The sequence below is a fragment of the Cuculus canorus genome, chromosome 5, assembly GCF_017976375.1.
Source record: "Cuculus canorus isolate bCucCan1 chromosome 5, bCucCan1.pri, whole genome shotgun sequence".
Taxonomy (NCBI): domain Eukaryota; kingdom Metazoa; phylum Chordata; class Aves; order Cuculiformes; family Cuculidae; genus Cuculus; species Cuculus canorus.
Genome location: NC_071405.1, coordinates 49,650,283 through 49,675,016, shown reverse-complemented (window position 1 = coordinate 49,675,016; position 24,734 = coordinate 49,650,283). Strand labels below are relative to the sequence as shown.

The 24,734-nt window shown below is 45.3% G+C and overlaps 1 protein-coding gene across 5 annotated transcripts in view; it reads right to left on the bottom strand.

Moving 5' to 3' along the window:
* PRDM11 (PR/SET domain 11) overlaps window positions 1-15,333 on the bottom strand; it is a 48,811-nt gene extending 33,478 nt beyond the window's left edge. For all 5 annotated transcript variants that reach the window (XM_054066902.1, XM_054066905.1, XM_054066903.1 and 2 more), the window contains exon 1: window positions 15,129-15,333. The gene's annotated coding sequence lies outside the window, so the exon portion shown is untranslated. The remainder of the gene's footprint in view (window positions 1-15,128) is intronic.
* Window positions 15,334-24,734: the final 9,401 nt, after the last annotated feature.

Genomic DNA, 24,734 nt, shown 5'->3' with positions numbered 1-24,734 from the left:
AAAAAAAAAACCCATAAATCTAGTGTTTATTTTACACATAGAGCTCCTTATTTTACTGTACAGCACATTTTGCAGCCCTCCCCTCTCATGGTCCTCCCTGAACTCCTTCCAACTTATCAGCAACATTCCTATGCAGCACTGCCCACAGCACTCCTGCACCGATGGGAGCAGCACCTTGTAGCAAGATAACACCTTCCCTGCCCCTGCTCAGGATTTCCATGTTTGTGTCCAAGTACTGCATTTACTTTCTGGGCAGTGTACTCGCCTGGGGTTTTGTGCTCAGTGCACTGCCATGCTGCTCTAAGAGCTGTATCTCCTCCAGCAGATCCCAGGCCACCGCGCACACCCTGCCAGCCCTCCTACCCGCTCTGCGACTCAGTGCCTGCTTTCAAGATATTCACACAACTCCTTGTTGCTTCACCCAGTGTACATGCGGTCACAACACCACTAATTTGCCTCTTTTCATTACTTGAGACTCGTCCAGATTTTGTGTTGCTCATAAACATAATGCAAATTAAATTTGTGTTTACTTCAAGGACACCAGGAAACTTAGAATCATAGAGTCATTTAGGTTGGAAAGGACCTTTAAGATCATCAGGTCTCACTGTAAATCTAACACTGCTGTGTCAACCACTAAACCATGTCCCTAAGCACCACATGTGTCTTCTAGATACCTCCGGGTATGGTGACTCGATCACTTCCCTAGGTAGCCTGTTCCAGTGCTTGACAACCCTTTTGGCGAAGAAATCTCCTAATATCCAATCTAAAGAACTCCTGGTGCAACTTGAGGCTGCTTCCTCTTGTCCGATCACTTGTTACCTAGGAGAAGAAACCAAAATCCTCCTCTCAATTAGCACCACGCCAAAAAAAACAATTCCCAGTTGAGAAATACATAGCAATGGCTCTCCTTTTGTTGTCACATTGTGAGCTTTCATTTACTCAGGTTTTCATTTACTCACAGAATCACAGAATAGTTTGGGTTAGAAGGGGCCTTTAAAGTTCTAGTCCAATCCTCCCACAGTGAGCAGGGACATCTTTAAGAAGATGAGACTGCTCAGAGCCCTGTCCAACCTGACCTTGAATGTTTCCAGGGATGGTACATCTTCCACCTCCCTGGGCAACCTGTTCAGTGTCTCACCAGCCTCATCATAAAGAAATTCTTCCTTCTATCTAGTGTGAATCTACTCTCTTTTAGTTCAAAACCATTACCCCTTGTCCTATTGCAACTGGTCCTGCTAAAATTTCTGTCCCTATCTTTGTTATGCTCCCTTTAAATACTGAAAGGCTGCAATAAGGTCTTCCCGGAGCCTTCTCTTCTCCAGTCCAAACAGCCCCCACTCTCTCAGCCTTTCCTCAAAGGAAAGATGTTCCATCCCTCTGACGGTTTTTGTGGTGCTCCTCTGGACCTAGCTGCTTATTCCTATGATCTGTGGCACAACTTCAGTACATTAAACAAGCAAGACATATCCCTATTACCCCTATTACGCAAAATTATAGAAACGTCTAAAAATCACACATAGAAAAGACGTATTTAAAAAAAATCTGTACAGGCTGATTACTAAAATTAACACCCCCTTAAATCATGAACAATCCAATCCCTCAGCTATTATTTTACTGGAAGCCAACATCAGACTGCGTGTAGCACTGCATTCTAGTTTGCCCAGATTAGACTTGATATTAGCTTACTTGTTTATGAGTAATACACAATATTTTTTTCAGTCTGACTTACTACACATACATTTTTTTAGAAAAGGGAATAGCATTGATAGCCCAGAGAATGCTGCTCAGCCAGCCCTTTTAAAATCCCTGGATACAAGCTAGCCAGAAACGTAAACCTAAAAACGTGCTGCTGAGAGTCTGCTGTTCAGTAATTTCCCAAGCTACTGCTACAAGAGACCACGACACTGCTGCTGCAACTGGTACCATCACCTAGCTTTTCTGTCAGCTGCAGGAAAGAAACATTTGACATTTCTCCAGTTTCAGGCATCAGTAGATGACTGTGCTTTTATAAGTTTTTTTATATTCTAATGTATTTAAAGCTGCTTTTCATTTTTCCTAATTTCACCTCCCATCAGTTTCTCTTTCTTGCCTTTCCCCCCCTCCCCTTAGTTTTTCACAACTACAAGAGTCTAGTTCACATTCTTTGATTTTCACTCCATCCACTTCACTGGGGTTTTTTTGGCAACTTGCATAGTTGTGTTTGGTTTAAAACCTAACTATGAAGATCCTCTGAAGACTTCAGATGATGTAGAGAAGCACCACATAAACACAGGCAGACCATGATCCTTGGTTACTGCTGAAGGTACTCCCAGCAGATACTTGGCCACCCATGTGTGCATCTCTGTGCCCATTAGGACAGCTAGATCTCCCAGTCTCAGTGTACACACAGCCTACTGCAAAGTCCTAAAATCATGCCAGAGAGGACAATCCACAGGTGAGAGGGATGCTGCAAAGATCCAGATGCTGTTTGCACACATCACGCCCTTTGGACAGCAAACACGGTCATAGTATGATGCACCTCGGCAGGCCCAGGATACCAGTGTGGCTACTACTAATCTCATGAGGCATCCCCAGGTTCAGAAGCAGCACCATACAACCTCCCCCGTTTTCTTTGCAAAGCAGGCAAGGACCTGTTGTATTTCTGCAAGACACATGCTAAGATCTCCGTTAGCTTTACCACATTGATCACGATCAAGGAAGTTCAAAACACAAGAACATCTGAGCGGTTAATCTCTAGTGTGAGAGAAAACGTCCAAATGGGGTTAAGCATGAACGAACCTGTGAATTCCTGTCCTCAAGTATGCCGCCTTTATCATTGCCCCTCTCGTAGTTACTAGTTAACAGCCACAGACTCTTATCTGTGTGGATCAGTCTCCGAAACAGAGCTTTAATTTTACATTTTACTGGCACATTTCCGAGATCGGGACATTCTCGCATGTGAAACAGCCATATAGGAATCCATTAGCTTCTCAGCACACAGCTGCTTCACTCAGTTTCTCACTGCTGGCCTTCTGGAGGTCACCCCCTCTTCTTTTAAGAAAGATCTTGCAAAGCTTGCACTATGTTTTAAAGTGCAGGCCCATGGTGAAAGATGGACTTGAATTCACACACTCTTTCTATAGTTGCATATTATTACCAGAAATAGTAATCCAGAACAGTCAGCTACTGACGAGCTGAGAAGGGAGAATAAAGCACAGCATTCAATGCTCTGAGCTCCTCCCCAAACAGCCAAAGACCCAAGCTGGCTGTTTTCCCTGAGGTGAATTCACTTAGTAAGGTCCTTGGCTATGCCAACCATTTCAGGTCACTTTACGAAGTACCAGCTGGCTACACAGCTCACGCTCACAGCCAATGCAAACACCAAGACATGCCACAAAATAAGAGGGAGAACCAGTTTGCTCAGAGGAGGACTACTGTCTACAGGCAGACATTAACTCCATGCTCTACTGGGAAAATCACTTTTGCCCTGACAGTTGCCACAGAGCTGGCTCAACTTTTCCCCCATGGCAGTATGACATTCCTGTGGGGGAAGTGGTCCTCCACCCGGTGGAGCACAGTAGCATCCTGGCATGGTGAAGGCTGGTGGCAGGGCAAGACCTGATGACATGCCTCCCAACCTGATGCAAGGACAATGGTCTTCTCTGGCAGCAGAAGAGCCCGGCTGAATGCAGCCTGCACAGCTAGAAACAAGCTGGGGCAGTCACAAATTCAAACTAGGTGAGTGAAAATTATAGGGCAAGGATGACGTAGGATTTAAGCATGCAATGTGACTATGACTTGTTTAAATCATTGCCAATTACTCCACTGCAATCGGTAGCCACAAATTCACCAGAAGTATGAAACATTTTCTTTGAGTTTTGAATTCTGAAAACACTGAAGAACTGAAGGACTACAAGAAATACACCTGGAAGCACCACAAGGTTTGCTGCAGCTTTCTGAAGAAGGTTGCGGAGGGCAAGCTTCAAAACCATAAGACTCAAACCCATTTTACAGCAGCGAGGGTTTAAATTGCTCAAGACCAGCAACTGACACAACAAACAGCACTGGGGTACCACAACACCGAGTTCCTGGTGTCATCCCAACTGCAGACAGGCTGGGGGCAGGGAAATTCCCATTTGCCAACCTGGAACTCCTCCTGTCATTTCAAGTGGATGCAAGACATGTTCAGCCTTACATATGTCACTCTTACATAGTTCATTGGCAAAACACGCCATCAAAACCTGCCATGATCTACTTCATGACTGATATGTTTCAGAGGGGGAAGAAGGAATCCCTGCACTAGTCTTAACTTTGTCTTATGGTGGCTTCTAGCGAAGGTCGAAAATGATGCTGACTTTACAGGATTTGACACAAAATTGTATATTATGGTCAGCTGAGAGCATTTGCCCTTTGTTGATCTCAAGAGTGAGAACCTAATGTCATGGATCATCACAAGCCTTTGCAAACCAGGCATTGTTTGGTGCAAATTCTCTATGTTCAGTGTTGAGTAAGGACTCAACACAGCGGGATGCTGACAGCATAAAGCTCCCATACAGCCTAAAAACCTCTGAAAAGTGTAGCATGTCACAGAGCCAAGGCAGCTACTACATGCAGCTGAAAGAATGTGACTAGCATTTTTAAATGTATTAAAAATAATTCCCTTAAACTGGAAACTTCTCTAGCCTACAAACATGACAAAATCTCCATCCAGGTCTAGCACGGGGAAGAGAAGCCAACACTTCATCAGAAGTTCATTTCAATTGTTAATCCCCATCAAGGAAAAGTGTATATTCTGGGCATAAGTCTGCAGTTCTTTCAAAGGGCTCTGCAACCCAGTAGGAAAGGCTGAAATACCTGGCAAGTTGGGATGCTGGTTTGAGCAAATGGAAAGAATTGATTCCCAGGTTAATGGCTGTAACAAACCTCACCATCTTTGGTCAGGACAGCCAGTTGCACTTCTTTGCCTTGGGCTTCTTCAACATAAATATATACCTACATTTATAAAGTTAAAACAAACAGACACAAACTTCCAGTACTAAACCAAGATGCTATTCCACTAATATTTTTCTCCCCAAGGACAGAATAAGAGTACAACCAAGTGACGGATGTCTTTTTCCTTAAGGCACTACTGAAACATGTTTGCATAGCAATAGTGATAAGCACTGAATAAACGCACATTTATAGCAGAGCCCTGGATATATATGCATGCAGTATCTTCTCAGCTTTCCAAAAATGCTCATAATTCTTCCATGTAACTTTTCCAGTTTTCTCTATATTACTTCAAGATGCTGACACCAGAAAGCCACACTGCTGTAAGATTGAGTCTGAAGTAAATATAAAAGTTACAGACATAAAACTAACCCCTCACCCCGATTTATTACCTCCCTGTTCATGTGTCCGAAATCATGGTCGTCTTTTCCAGCTATGACTTGGCACAGAAAGCTCCCCAGAGCTTCCTGCCCATTCTGAACCCCACATTCTCACATGGGACTGCTCCAGACACAAGCCCACTTAGCCGCTCACGTTTGGGATGTGCCATTTCAGGTTCACAATTTTCCACTTGTCTGTATGAAAATTATTTTCTTCCAATGGCTCCACTTATCAAACCAATTGCATTACTCCATCCTGCCCGTATCAATAGCTACAATTCACCAAACCTGTTTCATCTACACCTTTTGCCAGTGGTGAGTCATGCTTTCTTCTGCACCACCAAGCGTTGGGCAGAACTGGCTTCACCTTCCCCCTCAACTGAAGGGAGGGATTATCGAGACTATTTCTTTGAAAATGCAGTCTCCGCATATCATGTTGCAGAGACTGTTCTGTAAAGTGACCAAGCCCTAGCTTAAAATAGCTGTATTATTTGCTCCCTCCTTCTAAGGTGGCAATGTCAGAGCCTTGATCTTTTGATGCTGAAAAAGCATTTTCTATCTTCATCGTAAAGTTAATCCACAAACAGTTAATTTATTAGTCTGCTAATACTGTCCTCTAACTTAGAGCATTCTTTATTCTCCTTACTGTTTATGCCGCTGCTTCAGACTGTTTATTGGATGCTGACTCCCTGTCAATCGCTACCTTCCCTTCCTAAGCCACTCATATTTTATTGATATTCTTTGGCACTAGATATTCTCAGGTATCTCATGCACTTAGTTAACTGCCTTATATACCTAAGTATATTAAATCTATGGATCTTTCCTTAAACCAATTATAAGTTTCTCAAAGAACAAAATTAGACCTGGTTAAGAAGTACAAGACACTTTCATAACATCAAGATTCAAACATTAATTCATTTATATTTACCCAGGATTGGTGTCATGCTACCCAATCTATCATTTCCTAGGCCATTCACTTGGCAGTTTTCTGAACCATCCCAACACAGTCACTCTTCCAGTCTACTGGATTTGTTGTGATCTACCAAGATGGATTAAAAAAAGAGCATCAGCAGACTAGAGAACTCTTCTTATTTCTCTACTGATCACTTTGTTTGAAAGGAACGCGCTTTTTTGCTGGCAGCTGTGCTCAGGAAACTTTGCTTACCCACAGGACCCATGCTATGCAACTCCTGGGTGGGTCACTGGATCCCTTCTTATAGGACTCAACTTCTGGATAATCAAGTTATCCTTTCCTAGCTGCTGACCCGGATGGCAGCCTTGATGGCAATCAAGTGCACACAGCTCAACAAATGGAAATAATGTTTGGCTTTGTAAAAGTTAAGTTTTTCATCACACAGACACTTTTATAGAAAGCAAAGATGTGAATTTACTGCCCAAATAATCTTCTCTCTCATCCATGGAGAGACAAAAAGGCTAGAGTAAGGAAGTGCTTGGTAGGCATGCAGCCGGCTGGGTCACTGCAGTACTCTTGCCCTTATGCTGCTCTGAGAGCGAAAAGACAGTGAAGTGCCTTTAATGTTTTATAAGGCACGTGCAGGAAATTCAAGACACCCTGGTTGGGTCCTGAGAGCCTCACCACGCACCTGGGACCCTGCCACATAGCACTCAGCACCTGCCTGCCGCCAGCGTCACCCAGCTACCCACCACAAGCTCACATGCATCCAGAGGACACTTGCACAGGTTGGCCAGCCTAAAAGTTTCTGTGGGTGAGCAAGACCAGTGATTCACGTATTTGAACACTGACGGAGGTAAAAAGGGAAAGGGAAGGCATGGGGGTGGGCAGGAAGCAAACCCTAGACACTACTTTCTAAATAGCAGATGTGGCTATTCTGGCTAGCAAACTTCCACTTTAATTTCTAACCCACAGAGATGGGAAATGATTCATGAAAAATCAACAGGATAAAACTAGCTGGAAGGCAGAGAGATAATTCATGCAACCTAACTGTCGTAGGCTGAGGTGCCAGCACTACCAGCGCTGCCTGGCATTTCAGCCTCCGGTGCCCTTCAGCGACAGGCACCCAGCCAGCAATCGGCTCCACATATATTTCCTTAGTGTCTAAATTAGCCTCTCTGGAGAGCATATCCATCTTTTAACAAGACGGCCTTTCACTCAACACTTTTCTAGAAGTTCCAGCTGCCTCTTTTTTAAAAGAAAAAGATTACCTGCAGTACTTGGTCTTTTTCTTCCGCTGGTGAATGCTTAGTGGTGTTAGAAGACAGGACAGGATGGACTGCCAAGCTTGCATACACATCTGTAAGCCATGGCCAAGCTATGCGTGAAATTCAAACAGCCCCACTGACTCAGAAAGCTCAGTGCATTTCACCAGATTGCTCTTTTCCTGCACAAAGCAGACAACACAACTCAACAGTGACCATCAAGTGCTGGTCTGCCTTTACACACTGTCTTTTGTAAGACTGTCCTTAAATACTGTCACATAAAAAGCAGGAACCACAAAACACAATTTCACCCTTGATACAGCCACATGACAGAAAGTTTTTTGAGCAGATGATATTACTTACAAATCGCAACACCAAGCTCTTTGTCCAAGAGGCAAATCAGAAAATCCCACCCTTCCAAGACACCTCTGGTGTTCCAGTAGGCACCTGGTTATTAAGCAATGCCCCTTTCCACCACCCCACTGAAAGCTTCAAAAATTAAATGTCAAATTGTAAAGTCTCTGTAGCACCAATACTGCTAGGCAAGCAGTCTCAGATGCAATGGGATCCCCATTCAATTGGAACCTGTGGGTATAGATGTAAAATAAAATCCAGCTTTGGCACCATTTGTCCAGTTCGTGTCTGTTTACTTCTGTTGAAGGATGTTATATGATGGTTCCTCTGTTTGTTTCAAACAGTGGTTTCACTGTACTTAGGCTTCAGAACAGAGGAAGCAGCTCCTTTCTTTTATACTTGTTTATCCAAAAGCGATAGAATATTTTGGGGGCAAATGAGAACGGAGGAGCAAATCATATTTTCATTTGTTTCTAAAATTCTAACAAACTAGCTCAGTCCTTTGAAAGCATTAAAAAGCACACCAAGCAGATCAAGAACAAATAAATTGTTCCATAAAATGCAGAGGAAGTAAAGGCAAGAGCCATATTTATTTCTTCTCATTGTACCGTCTTGCAGGCCATTATGAAGATAAGATATCACAGTACAACAGGCATTATTCAGGGCTGGTAAATCTGTCTGCAGGTTAGAGGGTCATGTTACACAGCTTGGATGAGTACTAGTTGAGCATGGGTCACAGTGACCCCCTCTTCCTTGAGGCAGGCAGCAGTCCAGATACTCCCAATATCAGATCTGCCAAGAAATCAGATATACGTGTGCTGAATTTGCCATCACCACCATTTGACCCACACATTCCCTTCTATACAGAGAGAGGGGTGTTCAGACCCTGCATATCCTAACGCACCTAACTACAAAAAAAATTCCAGCAGGGGCCTACTACTTCTGGTCCATTCCTTCAATCCCGTCTCCTCAAGCATGTCTTCTACACAAAGTTGTTGTGTTGCACAGAAATAGCCAGTCTTCTACACTATGGACATTTTTAAAACCCTGATTAACAGAAGCATGGCAAGAACCCAAGAATTCATTCAATTCCAGTCAAAAAAAGAGGGAGCACATCACAGTGAGTTCACTTATGCAAGTCACTGAAGGACTACAGAAGTTCACCAACCACCCCAGGAGAATTCAAAGGCAACAGTTCAACATCTGACTCGAGAATGAGACCAGGTTAAAAAAAAACCAACCAACCAACATTTAAGTCCATCAGACCTAAAGAGGATACGTTAACATCTGATTTAGTTGGTGCTAGCTCTCAACGCATTCAGTAGATGCAGTAAGTGGATCCAACTTTCTGCACTCACTGCTTTCGCAACAGCAATACAGCTTTCGCTGGTAGGATTCTGCACTGAGGGGGAGGTACTGCCACACCCATCCAGGGGTCTTTCACTACATGATTTAGGAAAAATTTCTCAAAGAACAAAGCAACTTACACACATACCATACATACAACAGTTCTCTTCCTAATGATGAAGGGAAAAGAAATTTAGTAAATAAAAAGCTTCTATTCTTTAAAAGCTGACTAATCTAATTTGAGCTCAAAAAGGATAATCTGCCTAGATGCGTATGTATGACAACTGTAGAAGGTATTTCATGGTTCACAAAAGTATGTTCATGTGACATCAGTATTGATTTTTCCTTCAGTCAGTTGCCAAGTGTTTTCCTGTATTTCCTCTGAAGGGATAAAAGGACTGGACTCTGCAAACTGTACTGCACTTAACATTCATATTAGCCTTTCCAAGCAAAAAGTCTCCAATTTAAAGAAAGCAGCAGACCACATGAAGCAGTCCAGCAGCCTCACAACAAAAGGAACTTAAAAAAAAAAACACAACAAAACTAAACAAAAAAACAAGAGCAAAACCCCCAACGCACACAGACACGAAGAAGTCTAGATTTATCCAAATGAAAGATCTAGAGAAGGAACATCCTAGGAATGGAGGAGTAAATCCTAACCAAACTTACATCATCTTTCAAGGAAGATGCTATGTACACTTACTCTGCTCAGCTGCTTGACTCCACAGTTGAAGGACCACATTAAACTCTATGCAGCATATTATGATACAGTTTGCATGACACATTTTCATATAAATCTTCATTGTACTGAAAAGGAACGTACTGGACAATATATCATGTCGGTTATCAGGCTGGAAATAGTTCATGTCCCTGATCAACTTCAGCCTTCAACCCTCTGCAACACTCAGAAAGGGTGTTCGCGGGCAGCTACAGGAGCCATGTGCCCACAGTGCCCTGATCTGCACTCAGGAGCCCGGAGTCAGCACTCCCCCGCACACAGGGAAGACCTAGCTCCGGAACAGGCAAAGGATGCTCACTGCATCAGCTTCCCATTGTGCAAGGCAGGAGCACTGCTGGCTCTCAGGGGTAACTAATCAAAGCAATTCTAGAGTTGCCACGCGGGACAAAGCTCCACATCACCTCCCATGTGCTTTCATCACTCTGTCCTCATACTTCCCCTCCAGTACCTGCAGTCAAGCTTCCACTGGCAAAAGCCAGCCCTCGGCTGACAGTGGCACAAGCAGCTGAGCCACTGACACTTATTTCAGAGTGGCACTCCCTCCTCAGGGACCAATCGCTACAGTCAAAGTAAAACTAGCATTGCTGAAAAGCCAAAGGCTAAGGAGGAGAGAAGAAAGGGAGCAGAGAAACAAAGGCATTTCTCAGAACGTGCTCAAAGTGGACAACTTTGCTTAAGATACCCTTCTGATGGGCCCCTTATTGATGGATGCCCATGACGGAGGGACTGCACTGAAATAGTCTTCTGCAATACACATTACCGATCTTTCTCTGGAGGCTGCCAGTTTCTACAGCTTAAACCTTAAATTGTACGTGTAATGTTTTTACCTTCTGACTGCAGAGAAGCTGTTCTGAGTCTGAAACGCCACAGTGGTGTCCGCCTGCCTTGCAGAGAAGGGAGGCCTGCGAACAACAGCTCTCAAGCATACGAGCTACGCTGCTTGCACAAACATACCAATGACCAGGAAAAACAACAGCAAACCTTTATGCACCAATATTTAATTGCTTGTCTTTCTCTCAACAGAACCTTTAAGTCCTTGCAGTTACGTGCACAGTTTGAAATGAAAGGAGGCAAAATGTCAGTGCTAGTACCACCTTCCCTGACTCCAGCTGAAGTCTGAAGCCTACATGGTGAGCAGAGTGACTAGACATCTAAAAAACGACATAGTAAACGGGATTCTAGTTGCCAAGTCAAAATTTACGCCCTTCACCTCTGCTTTCCTCCCTCCTTCCTCTCAATCCTCCTGATCTTTTCTATTAGTAATGTAGTGCCTGTCACACAGTGGGTATTTTAAAGAAAAGCCACTAACGTGGGCTACTTGTGTTGCCCTCCTCATCAGGTTTCTTCTCCATCCACCTTGGCTGCTCCCATCTTCCAAAGAAGCCACAGGACTGCTCTGTGTTTTCCATCACTCTGCTGGCCTCTTTTACCTGCATGTCCTTCCTCTCTTTCCAAAGCACTTTTCCTTCACCTTCTTTCTGAAGATGCTTTTCCTTTGGGAGGTGGACTGGCTACTTGCATGGGCAAGCTCAACAAGCAGGGTTTCCTGAAAAGCAACATTTCAGCATACAGCTTTAGAAGGACCCTTCCTCTAGAGGCTTTATTTAACAACACCTTCAGTAGAAGAGGTCACGGGGAAAACAGAAAAGCCTGTGAAAAGAAAGCCTCCTTCACTCCACTACTGCAGAGAGGTCAGTACAAGAGAAGGCACTAAAACTGTCTGCACCTGCACAGGAACTTCACCTTCTGCAAGGTGGCAGGAGTGCTGTACAGAAATGCTTGTGATGAAACAGGCCACAAGCATGACAACAAGGGTTGCATGACACAGTGCAGCAAAGCTAGCATCCTGTGGTAGGGCTGGCTAGGAGGAATTCTGCCACCTGCTCAATGCCAGTCGCAGTTGCATATGTCAGTCCCTCTTCACTGGTTATGCCTTTTGCCTAAAACAGCTCTCAGTCCTGGGGTCTGAAGGACCTGTGCTAGGGTGAGAGCCAAAGCAGAGAACTCAACAATGATGTAAGAAGACATGTCAAGCATACCTGGATATGTATTCAACTGAATCCAGACTTCTTAAACTAACAGAAAACTGCAATTGAAACTGAGGAATAAAAGCAGTGTTTACTTGTTTTGGTTTTCTTAGGAAAACCGGTTGTTCATAGGTCTCGGATACACATGTTCCTAATGCAAAGTAAGCATCATAAGTTCCCACCTGCGCTACAGCCACTGGGAACAAAAGTCATTACTTCCTACAGCTACCCAGCCTTGTACCTCCAGATCAAGTGTTAGCAGCTTATTTCTTCTTTCTGTAAGTCCCTCAGTTAATCTACAGTATTACGATTTGACTGCCAAACAAGAAAAATCCCAAACATTTTGTCTTTCTGACTATGTTTAATTTCTCCATGCAAATTTTCATACACATGCCAACACCACCAGACTGGCAATAACAACTTAAAATGTGCTACTACAAAATGTTTTGAATATTAGGCAGTATTTTTAAGACCTCTGGAAATGGTTAGTAGTGCTTAACAGCCAAACCAGCAAGAGAGGTCTTGCTAACAGCAACTTTAAGAATAAAGAGACAGGTAAAAGCTTGTACTTCTCTTGCATAAATGGACATAGGGGAAAAAAAACCCACAAAAAACCACAGCTTTGATTGAGAAGTAACCAGCATGAGACAGAAGTCACAAAAGGAAAAAAAGAACATTAAAAAAAACCATAAGGATATAGTGTACATGGTACTCTATAAAAAGACCTAAGACCTCTCTTGCCTGGGCTTGTAGTTTTTCTCAATACACATACTTTACTCTGATTCCTGATGCAGGGCGGCAACTTCCACTCACCACAATGCTTGTGCCCCCTAATTGCAAAGCCAGCCTGCTGCAGTCAGGCTCCTCTTGTGGGTGTTGGTGGACACAATGTTACCCCCTTCCTACCATCCACTGATTTCCGGCAAGGAATAGGAACAACCAACCTGCCCCTACCCCATCCCAGTAAGACCTACCTTGCCTCAGTACATACAAAAATAAGGTTTCAGACAAGTTTCCGCTGTTGTGCTTATTATTTAAAATCAGGTACTGTCCACACAATAACCCTCTTAAATGTAAAAAATGCACAAGTAATTGCTACCATGCTCGTAATAAGAAAAGCCTCCATAAACCATGCATGGTCCAAAGACCAGGAGGAGCAATAGGATGCTCTCCCAAAACCAGCAGGCTCTGCACCAAAGCCAGCACTGAGGTGGGAGCCCAGGACCTCCCTCATGCCTCATGGACAGCCAGAAAGAGTAGCAGCTTTTGACACGACTCCCAGACAGGAGGGAAGAGTGGCTTCTGCTGGTCCTGCTACGCCACACTGCAGTGGGATATCTCAATTCAGAATCCACTCAAGAGCCAGGGCAACCTTGAGCATCTCCTGGGACTACCTCAAATCCTCCTCAGAGTGGTTGCAGCTGACCAGCCTTTCCTTCCACAGTCCTTCCCCTGGCTGCACCAACAGCCCCAACACTCAAACTTTTTGCAGACTGCACGTGATTCAAGAACCCTGCATCACTCAGCCCTGTGCTAAGCAATTATTTTTAGAGCAGGAACACCTTTGGTGGAAGCACCCCTTGCAAGATGTAAACATGCATCATCTGAATACTTTCATTTCCTTGTCTATTGTGAGGTTGATACATGATATATTAGAAAGTTGGAAGTCATTTCCCTTTCCACTTCCATTGCTTATAATCTTGGCAATTGCATAATCAGAAATTTATGGTACACGAAGTCCAACTGAGGCAGCGTGCCCACGCTCTGCCAGTCTCACAAGGAGCCAAACTCCACCAGCAGGACCGATCCAGGGGGCTGCTGGATATTTGGGGCTGTCTGCTCAACCAAACATCACGCAAACCTGCAGTGCTGGAAAACAACCCTTTCTTATGGTCAAGTTGGTATTTTTTTAAGCTGGTTCTGCCAGTTCCCCTCCCATTAGAGAGGCATTAATCACTAGGAAAATAGGAAGCAACATTGAGCCAATAGTTTTGCCCACAGGCCAGATTGTTTTTTTTCTCTTAAGGGATCTGGAACACGACACTGAAGGCATCTTCCTTTTCCCTTTGGGATATACCGAGGCTATCAGATTTGCTTAAAATATATATCAAACATGCTCTTCTGGAGCATTTGCAAAGAATCCAGTCTTTTCGGGGGTGCGAGTTGTGAAGGGGCTGGAGAATAAGTCTTACGAGGAGCGGCTGAGGGAACTGGGGTTGTTCAGCCTGGAGAAGAGAAGGCTGAGGGGAGACCTTATTGCTCTCTACAACTACCTGAAAGGAGGTTGCAAAGATGTGGGTGCTGGCCTCTCCTCCCTGGTGACAGGTGATAGGACAAGGGGGAATGGCCTCAATCTCTGCCAGGGGAGGTTCAGATGGGACATCAGGAAGAAATGGAACACTGGGCATCAGGTCATGGAACAGGCTGCCCAGGGAGGTGGTAGTGTCACCATCCCCAGATGTATTTAGAAGACAGGTAGACGAGGTGTTCAGGGACATGGTTTAGTGGCAGATAGGAATAGTTGGACTCCATGATCCAAGAAGTCTTTTCCAACCTGGTGATTCTATGATTCTAACCCAGGAAGATTCAATCATTTAAAATAATAACAGAGGGGAAAGAAAGGTTGCAACTACTAAGTTTTTCCACGCGAGTAAAGTATCCCGGCTAAGCCACCAAAGAGCAACTCGTCGCCGCCCTCCGCCGCAGCCCCGGAGGCTGCTGGAGGCGCGGGGTTCGCCTCGCCCCGCGACGCTGCAGCCCGAAGGCGCCACCGCCCCCGCCGCGCGCCCCCCACGCGACAGCCCCGCCCCCGCGTTCCAAAGTGGCGCGCGCCCGCCCGCCCCCGCCGCCGATTGGCCGCGGCCCGCGTCACTCGCCGGGCCCGCTAACGGCCGCGGGGAGGGGAGGGGGTGGGGGAGGACAGCCAGGGAGCGGCGCGGCGGGGAACGGGACGGGCCCACGGGGGGGGAGGGCACGACCTGTGCCCACGGGGCGCTGCCGCAACCACGCCCGCTGCAGGCGCCCCACGGCTGTGTCCCCCCGCCCCGTGCCCCGCGCCGGGCTGGTTTCTCCCCCCTCCCGTGCGCTCCGCAGCCATTTTCGTGGCCACCTTGGCTACCAGCGGGGCTGACTCACCTCGGCGCTGCGGGCGCGGGGGGCCCGCCTCGGCGTCGGGGGCCCCGCTCCGCCCGGGGGGGGCGGGGGGGCGGAGAGCCTGGCTGGCTGCGCCCTCCCTCCCCGCCGGCCCCGCCGGCTACTCCCGGGCTCGGACGGGTCCCGGGGCCGGGCCGGGCTCGGCGGAGGCGGCGGCGGCTCCCTCCCTCCCAGCCGTGACCACCATCTTATTAGCACAGGAAATGACATGGAGAACGGAAGAGAGGGGCGTTCGGGGGCCGAGCCCGGGGACCCCCCGAACCGGGGGGAGGCGCCGCCGGCGTGCCTGGCCCGGCCCGGCCCGACAGGGCTCTCTCGGGGCCGCGGCGCTCCCGTCTGCCGCCGATACCCGGCTTGGAAAAAGGAGGGGGGAGAAATAATAAAAAACGGACCCAAAAACCGCCACACAACGCGGGGGGGGGGGGGGGGGGAAGAAAAGAAAAAGCCGAGCGAAGCCAAGAAGCACCCGGTCCCGGAGCCCGCGGTCTCGCGCGGAGCGGGCGCCGATCTCCGCCCGAGGACTCGGGGCCGAAAAGCCTTCGCGGGGCTCTGGGGGACAGAACCCGCCCGGGGGTTCTCAGGGTTCTGAGACCTGCCTCGGAGGGCACTGGGGGACAGAACCCCATCAGGCACAGGAGCTCTCTTGGGGACGAAACCCTCCCAGGGCGCTTTAGGGGATAGGATCTGTTCGGGGACAGTACCCCTTCGCCCCGGGGGGAAAACCCACCCGGAGGCTCTCGGGGGCAGAACCTGCGCGGGTGGGCTGTTGGGGACAGGACGCACTCGGGGGGGTCTAAGACACAGAACGTTCTCGGGGGCTCTGAAGGACAGAACCCCCTCGGGGGTTCTCGGGGACAGGATCCTTTCAGGTGTGCTCATGGGGACAGGAGCCCCTCAGGTTTACCCCTCTTAGGCTGAGAGCCTGGAGCCATGGAGCTCCCGCAGGGCCACCACCAGCCGCCCCCCCCGGTGAACCCCACTCCCAGCAGCAGGACCCCACTTGTCACCCCTTAGGAGCCCTCATGCTCTTCTGTGAGCAAAAAGTAGATGCGAAGCCGTGGTGTTGCCCTCGTATGTGGAGCTCGGTTATGTTTCAAACTGCCCCCCAAAAGACAACCCACCCAACAGCAACAGCAAACCCTACCCCTGAGCTCTGCACAGACATTATAGGCAACAGGACGGATGGCAAAAAGTAGGCATGATTTAATAAACAGAGGAAGCATGGCTAACCAATAAAACAAATTCTAAATAAAACCATCTGCAAACATTAAATTTGAAACAATGCAAACTGTTTAGCTGCTTTGCCAAAAGAGGCACAGTGGGGGGTAAAGAGAGGGATGGATAAATAGCCACAATTTTCTTGTTCCTTTGGTTGACAATGGGCTTGTATGCAAACAGGGCTGTGGTGACAGTGTGCATGTTTGGGTATTTGGAACTGCTTCCCTCTTTCTGCAGCCCTGAGAAATGCCCTTTTCAGCAGTCCTAAGAAATAAAATTGTTTCCTAATATTTTCCACCCTGAGGTGCTTGCTAAAAAAAGACAGGACCAGGCATGAGAAAAATTAGCGAGAGTGCAAAGTGAAGAGGAGGTAGCCTAAGCAACATAGAGGCCTACTTCTGCCATCCTTGAGCTGCATCTGCTGATGTCACTGAGAGTTTGGAGGGTGGCAGAACTTCAGGATCAGGTCTTGATACGTCACTGAAGTGAGCAAAGATAACCTGTCTGTGAAAACAACAAGGAAAGTAATCAACTTGGTTTCAAAACCTCCCTTTGCTAAGGCAGCTTGTATGGCACAGGTGATTTTTTAGAAGTTCAAATGAGTATTGTTCCTCAGACTTCCAGCTGTGGTGTGGTTTTTGTTCCTCTCTTCTAACGTCTCAGAGGATTCCTATTCCTGCTCAGAGGGTAAGCGTGCTGTGTAATTTTACCCCTTCTAGTAATCGCAGATAGATGGACTTTGAGGCACTTGCACTTGCCTGGAAAAGACACCATAAGCTGTCATCACCTTCAGACTCCTCAGAAATATTAGAGAACCTAATAGAGCTGCCCTAGTTTGCAGTTTCTGTCTGTATGCTGAAATGTGTGAGAACACTGAACTGGCAGCAAGTGCCACAATGGGCTCGTAATTATGATGGATGAATGAACCAAGAGAAAAAAAATTAAAAATACAATAAAAATAATAGAGGTAATACAAATGCATACTGAATGCCATGCTAATTTGGAGTAATAGTTTTGTTGTAGCTGTTGTGGTCTAAGGCTGTAAGAACATGCTCAAAGGGAGACATAAACCTTTTATTTATAAAGGAAATTAAGTATGTAAGTACAATATAAGTAGCAGCCATTATGTCTCCATGCAATCATGGGCGTGCTAATTTATTGGGAGGGAGCTGCCTTGTCTTAATATGTGCCTGTTGTCTCCATACGTTTAATAGCCAGGCAATAAAATCCTGGTGCAGATTTTGAGTCTTTTCTGTCTAGAAACTAGCTTCAGATGGAACATGGTACAAACTTGTACTGTTTCTGCAAAAATCTTACCTTTGGGGCCTGGAAAGGCTTCCCCTTCCTCAGCAAACTGCCCCCTTACTTATTAATAAGACAGATGATTTTTTTTTTTTTTTAATGAATGCTTCAGCAGCTTTTCCTTGTGGGGCTTGCCTCTCCATCACTCACAGCAGTTCCCCTCTGCGTGCCAAGCTCTCAGGAAAAAACTTTACAAACAGCAACATCAGTTTGGAGTGAGGTCATTAGGTGTTGGCTTTCCAGTATTAGACTGTCGGACCTGTTCCTCTGTGAAATGCTAAATAGTGTCGCAGAGAGGCAAAAGGGGTCTTCTACTGACACTTAGGTTTTAGCCAAAGTTATAAAAAATAAGGCACGCAGAAGTGGATAGAACAGAATCCAGCTTGTCAACAACTACACTGAAGTGGTCTTCAGAGTGTACGATGCTGGGGGTTGGCATGTACATATGCCAGCTGCAAAGTCCTACCCCTGTGGCAGCAGGGGTACATGTATTTTGCTCAGTGGGGAGGGACATAATTCGCTAAAAACACTCAACAGCAGAAGTGCTGACACTGCAAAGATGGGGGGAAGTTAGGACCCATGCTGGAGGTGGGCTAGTGGGGGCTGCCTCACCTGGGTCTGCCTGGCTGTCTCCAACAGGGTGCCCAAGGAAAGGCAGAAAAGCATAGGGGTTCTGCAAGCCGACATGCACAGCAGCCGTCATGTTATTGGATATTCTCATTTAAAATTGTGAGCATCCTACATAACCACATCAATACCAAGAGGCTGACGTCTACTTCCCAGGCTTGAAAGAATGAGTTGCTTGGGGCCAGTCTGCCACTTCCTCCAGGAAAGGTAGCTTGGTTGCAAGCAGAAAGGAAAAACCTGTTGCCATTACCCAGACAACACAGATCCTGCAGATTTGGATCTGCAGGACCATTGCACTGATGCTCTGTCAGTGTGAAGTTAGCTGGCTGTTTAGTCTGTTAAACAGCTTTTAGCATTAAAAGCACTGGTAAGAAGCCACACCAAAATTAGGGACATTTCCATACTGATGGGTCTTTGCTGAATTGGAATATAGATTTTTCCCTTTGGAAATATGAAAACATCCCACAAAGAAAAGAAAAAGGAAATTACATGGCTGAGAAGGAAACTTGGCCAGAAACCCATAGTTACAAATAACTGTAGCAGGGTGGGACAGGCCTCGAAAGAGACGCCAGGGAAGAACATGTAAGTGTGCCGGGCTGCCCTTTGTGTTTATTTCTGCTGTATAGAATAGAAGCAGCAATGACCTTTATTCAGTAGTGCCCTGTCTTTTTCCTTATTGTGTTTTTCGTGGAAGACTACGAATGCTTTAGCAATGAAGTGCTCTCTGTGAATTTTATGGATATCACTGGATTAAGCCTGATGAACCATTCCTCAAGGAGGCAGATAAGCATTGCTGAGTTCAAGTGAAAAGCAGGAAACTTCTGAGAGCAACCTTCTCTCATTTTCTCCCTGCTCTGGCAGTTGTGCCACCTGTCTTGAGATCTAACTTGAGCCCGCTCACCCCTCACCACAGAAGACCTGATGCTAACAAGAGAGAAGGAAAAGGGACAGTGGCGTGGGTGGGATGATCCTCTCTGGGGTTTAGATCAGTGTAAGGAGTTAGCAGGCCCTCCCTAGGAATGCTGTAGATGGAGTTTGAGGGTATGCCTTGATGATAAACATACTGTAATGCAGCAAGTGGATAGAGCCAGTCCAGCAGGCATGGTCCTTTAGGGTGGTGCAGTTTCCCTCTTTCAGGTGACTGGCTAGCTCAGCAGAGTTAGCTACACAAATGCCAGCACCAGCAAAGAGGAGGTGGTAGGACTCTGCTGTCAGGGAAGAGGAAGAAAGCAAGACTTTTCCCATGACAACAACACACCACTGGATCAGCCTCAGCATCCACACCTCTGGGGCAGTGCTGGCTTTAGGATTTCCAGCTCTGTGGTGGGTCAGTGCTGCTGTGGCTCCTCAGCCCCGGCTGTGCCGACAAAGCTGTTTCTAGGCCATGAAGTGGAGCAGAGAGCTGAAATGGGTTAAAAATAATCTACCAAAAAAAGAAGAATGCTGCTTAGTTATTGTAACATGGGTGCATGCATGTGAATTGCCTTTTACCCAGATCAACCCATCTCTCAGGCTTTGGGGGTGGCAGTGGGAATGAGCACTCAAACTGTAGTGAGAAACCCAGGGATTAGAACACCTGACCAATGCCTTTTTCAAACACTGGAGGTTGAGAATTTGTGCTTGTGTGTTTTTAATAAGTGATCAAAACTACTTTTCCATATGAAACGATCCCCCTGTAGCTGGCCCAAATAGTGGAAAGTGAGGAATGTCTCTGCTCACAAGCACTTCAAAATTCAGTGGTTTGTTTCTAGGCATCTGTCACGTGTTTTGGCAGTCCATAGGAATGTGCAGTTCTGTATATCATGAGCAGCTACCCTGTCTTAAGCCAAATAACTTGTGTTTAGCTATAAAGCTGTCTTTAAGAAAGGCACTGAGTTCTGATCTGGAGAAATCAAGAGATAAAGAATTTATCTTTCCCTTTGTTCTCAGCCTCCACCTTATGAACATGGGCTTGGGTTATCTGTATAAATTTGTCTGCATCCACTTTCTAGCCACTGGTTCTTTTTATCCTTTTCTTTGTACTTCAATACATTCTTGATATTTTCCTCTTAGGAAGATATAGCTATATGGTAGTCTAGTCAACTCAAAATATTTCTTTCTGGATAAGTTAACAAATTGATCTCTTTAATCCTCTCAACACAATACATTTTTTGCCAGCCCTTGTATTGTTTTCCTGGTTTTCCCATGAACCCTGCTCAGTTTTTCAACATTCCTTTTAAAATGTGGTTGCCTGAACTGCCTCTGGCAATCTAGGGACCACCTAACCAAAACCGCACACATATATACAAATTTCTTTTTTACAGTTATGCTTTCAGGATCACCCTAGTATTCCATCATGTCATGACACTGCAAGTTCCCCGTGAACTGTTTGTTCTTTACCCTTTCTAGAGCTGCTGTTGCCCAGGGGATGTTCCATCACTCCATGGATGCCTGTGCCTGCATTGCTGTGCATGGCACCACCCACAAAACCCCTTTCTGTGAATGAGCCCATGCTTCTGACATCAAGCACTCTCAGATCAGATAGGGTAACACCTCTTTGTCCCCAGTCTACTAATCTTGATGTCTCCTGTGAATTTTGTCAATGGTAACTTTATGTTTAACTTTTGGGTACCTGATTAGAATACTGAATAGGTTAGATGTAAATACTCCTTCTTTGAAAGTCCTGCCATCTTTGTTGGGGATTCTCCATTGGCAGTTTTCATTTGCAATCTGAAAGGAACCAGTTCTTAATCTGGTCAATGGATGCATTATTAATATAAATCATGCTAATTCTGGATTGAGTAAAATGTCATCAGTACCAAGTTACCGTGTTTCTGTAATTCTGATAAATACTACCCCAGAGGTACAAACTGCTTTTATTGGCTCCTAAACTGGAGAGAAAATAATTATCTTATACACAGTTACATGAGTTTTACCTGTTCAGGATACGCTGAATTTGAGTGCATATCCCACTGCTTCAAAGCCAGCCCTTTCCATGCTGCTGGCGTAGCAGTGCCCTGCCTGACCCACTCAGCTGCTGACTGCCTGTGCTCAGCCCCCATGTGTGACCACAGGTCCATCTTGGTGTTGGATGCTGTTCAACAGCCCACTGAGCTGGCACTTGCTTCCCTCCGACTGCATTCCAAATGGCAGTACCCCAGTACTCTCTGCTTCTCTGTCCGATGGGACCAGCATGTCTCTGAGAAGAGAGCTGGGAATGCTTTAACCTCCATCTGGAGATCCACAGCATCGTCTGTGGCATGAGAGGAGTTTCAGATGCTGCTGCATCATTTGCTCAGCTGCATATCCTCTCCCAGGGATATTTATCAGTTAATTACCAATTGTTGGTCTATTGCAATACCTTTGAGGCTGAGCTCCTGAGCAGGGGACACAATTTGTGAGAGGTTGTTGTTGCTCCAGCCCAAGTCTTGCAGTACACGTGGCAGTTTTGTTCCACATTAACCTTTGCTGAACCTTCTACCCATTTTTTTTTACCAGGGAGTTGCAGCTACTCCATGTTGCTTTTGGGAAAGCTGAGAGATCCCCTTTGCTGCTTGCTTCATCATGAGAGGATGTCCCTTATCAGGCAGCTTGTAGAGTTCAACTTTAAGACGGCCAGACCAAATTCATCCTGCACACATCATTTATTAGTATTTCATGTTCTTGGTAGAGTGGGAGTGTTACACTTCCAGAAATGCTCAGTATGTTACAGTCTGTGCTACATTTATCTATTAGCTGTATGTTATCCTTATTAGGCTAGTTTATTAAAATAAGTTAATTCAACTGCACAGCCAGAGCTGTTCCAGCAGATTATCACAGGTGGAGCCTCTGCTGTTCACTGCTGCACCAACATATTATGTTACGGGCACTACATCATGAGAACATGATCTATAAATTTCAGGATTCTCTTCCCAATTAGAGGCATGTAGATCAATTTTAGCTTTGAATTAACGTTTTACTTAAAGCAACTAAATTAATTTACATCAAATAAGTACTTCCACGTGGGTTTGAAGTCCTAGAGAAAATGAAATATTTTTGTAGCAAGTAATTTGTCATCTGTTTTTTCATATTTTTCATATTTTTCATATTGTTCTTATTCATCAGACTCAGAAAATGATTGTGACTGGAAGCTAATAATAAGCAGAAAGCAAAATGGCAGTCCAGATCTGTAATGAGAAAAAAATTGAATATAATGATAAAACTTTCATTTTTTTACTAATCTCAGCTGTTGATAATAGCATAATGGAATATAATCAAATTGGTTTGTGAAAAAAGCATTCACCTAAAAGGCAATGAGTTGCACTTAATGATAGCATTGAAAAATATAAGGGGAAAACAGCCTTTAAATTTGCATTAAAAACAGGATCTGAATTAAAATAGAGGTAGGGAACTACAGTGTTGCCAAATCTCATGACACTTGGTATTTTCCTCAAAGCTTCTGATTACATGGGTTTCTCAGCTTTCATTTTAAAAATAGTGCTTTCTTGTCCTCTGGTTAAGAGCTTGCAGAAAGCCTGAGCTTATGTACAAAATATTTAAAGATTTCAAAGCTAGAAATAAATAAAAGGCAGCCACCTCTTTATTATTACTTTAAATGTCATGATTTTTAAGCTAGTCTGGCTGCTTAGTGGCTGGGTTTTGGGTTTGTTTTTTTTTCTGAACTCTGCAGGCTGCCGGTGCTCCTGCCTAATGACACTGTGTTTAGGGCAAGAACCACTTTTTTGTGTCCTGGTTTTGAGTGGCACCTGTGTCATTGTATAGTCTCTACATCTATTAGTACACATAATAATTATGACCAATACAAGTAATAATGCTGACTATGATGAAGGGTAATTTTAAAGCAACATGAACTACTTTATCAAAAGCACAAACACAAAAAGTACAGGACCTGTACAAGGTGAAGGACTCCATCAAAAAAAGTTCAAGTGAGCTGAAAACTTTTCATAGGTAAGTCTTGCATGGATAACATACTTCAAAAATATCTTTTATTGAAAAATGAGAATAGATTTTTTTTCTCATTTTCTTTACCATTCCTTTTTTGACATGAGTTTCATTTTTAGGTGTGTTTCACTTGTATTAGGGGAAGGAAAATGACAACTTATTTAAAGAAAAATGATTTTTTTCTGGGCTAAAATATAATGATTTTGCATGTATATGCATTAGTTTGCCCCAAAGCCTGAATGCTTTTTTTCTTTTTAGCTAGTAACATTGCTAATGACTTGCTTATCAAAGAAAAGGCTGTTTGGCTCATAGAAAGTGTCAAAAGTGTTTATAATAACTATTTCAATGAAAATGAATACGAAATGAAGATAAAATCAGTAAAAGATTTGAATTTTCCTTTTATCGCTTTGAAATTGAAACAGCTACAACAATTAAAAAAAATTTCCCCCAAATGGATTTTCGTGTTTTGATCAGTTCTAAGAACACATGGGCAAAGCAATGCCTTAAAAGTATGGGGTAGATTCAGTGGGTTTTCCTACTGTGAATGTTTATATTTTATTTTACATTTCCACTATCAGTTTCACCCAGACTTGTCTGAAAATAATTTGTCTTACATTTTTATTACTAGCCCTACAAGTGGGAGGAAAAAAAGTAAGTCGGAGGGTGGGGTTTTTTTCCTAATTTCTTTGTGAGTACGGCAGTACATTGTGTATATTCCCTCTCATTGTTTCCCCAGCACGGGCACTTAAACAATTTCCCCTGTTTGTGTGGATTTCATGCTTTTGAGCAGAAGGCGGTGCGCAAGCCATCAGGTAGAAGCCTCTATTGGCTCCAAGGGATTTTTGGGGGGCACAGGGGTGCGGGGTGCAGCCAGCCCGGATTCTTTCAAGTCCTTACCCCCAGGACCACGTTGCTCATTTTCTTTATTTTCTTACCTCTCCTTTGCCTGGGGAGGATGGGGCTACGCCCTCTGCCGGGGGCTCTGCCCAGAGGCACCCGCTGCGCGCACCCACCGGACACTCCAGGGGGGTTTTAGAATAGGATCATAGAATCATAGAATCATGGAATCATGAAATCACAGAATCACAGAATCATAGAATCATAGAATAGTTTGGGTTGAAAGAGACCTTAAAGCACCTCCAGTTCCAACCTCCCTGCCATGGGCAGGGACATCCCACTAGCTCAGGCTGCCCAAGGCGCATCCAACCTTGAACACCTCCAGAGATGGGGCAGCCACAACTTCCCTGGGAAACCTGTGTCGGTACCTCACCGCTCTCATAGTGAAGAAATTCCTCCTTATGTCCAGTCTAAATCTGCCCCTCTCCAGTTTATACCCATTGCCCCTCATCCTATCACCACGAGGCTTTATGAATAGTCCCTCTCCAGCTTTCTTGTAGCCCCTTCAGGTGCTGGAAGGTCGCTATAAGATCTCCTCTGAGCCTTCTCTTCTCCAGGCTAAACAACCCCAACCCTCTCAGCCTGTCCTCGTATGGGAGGGGCTCCAGTCCTCTAATCATCTTT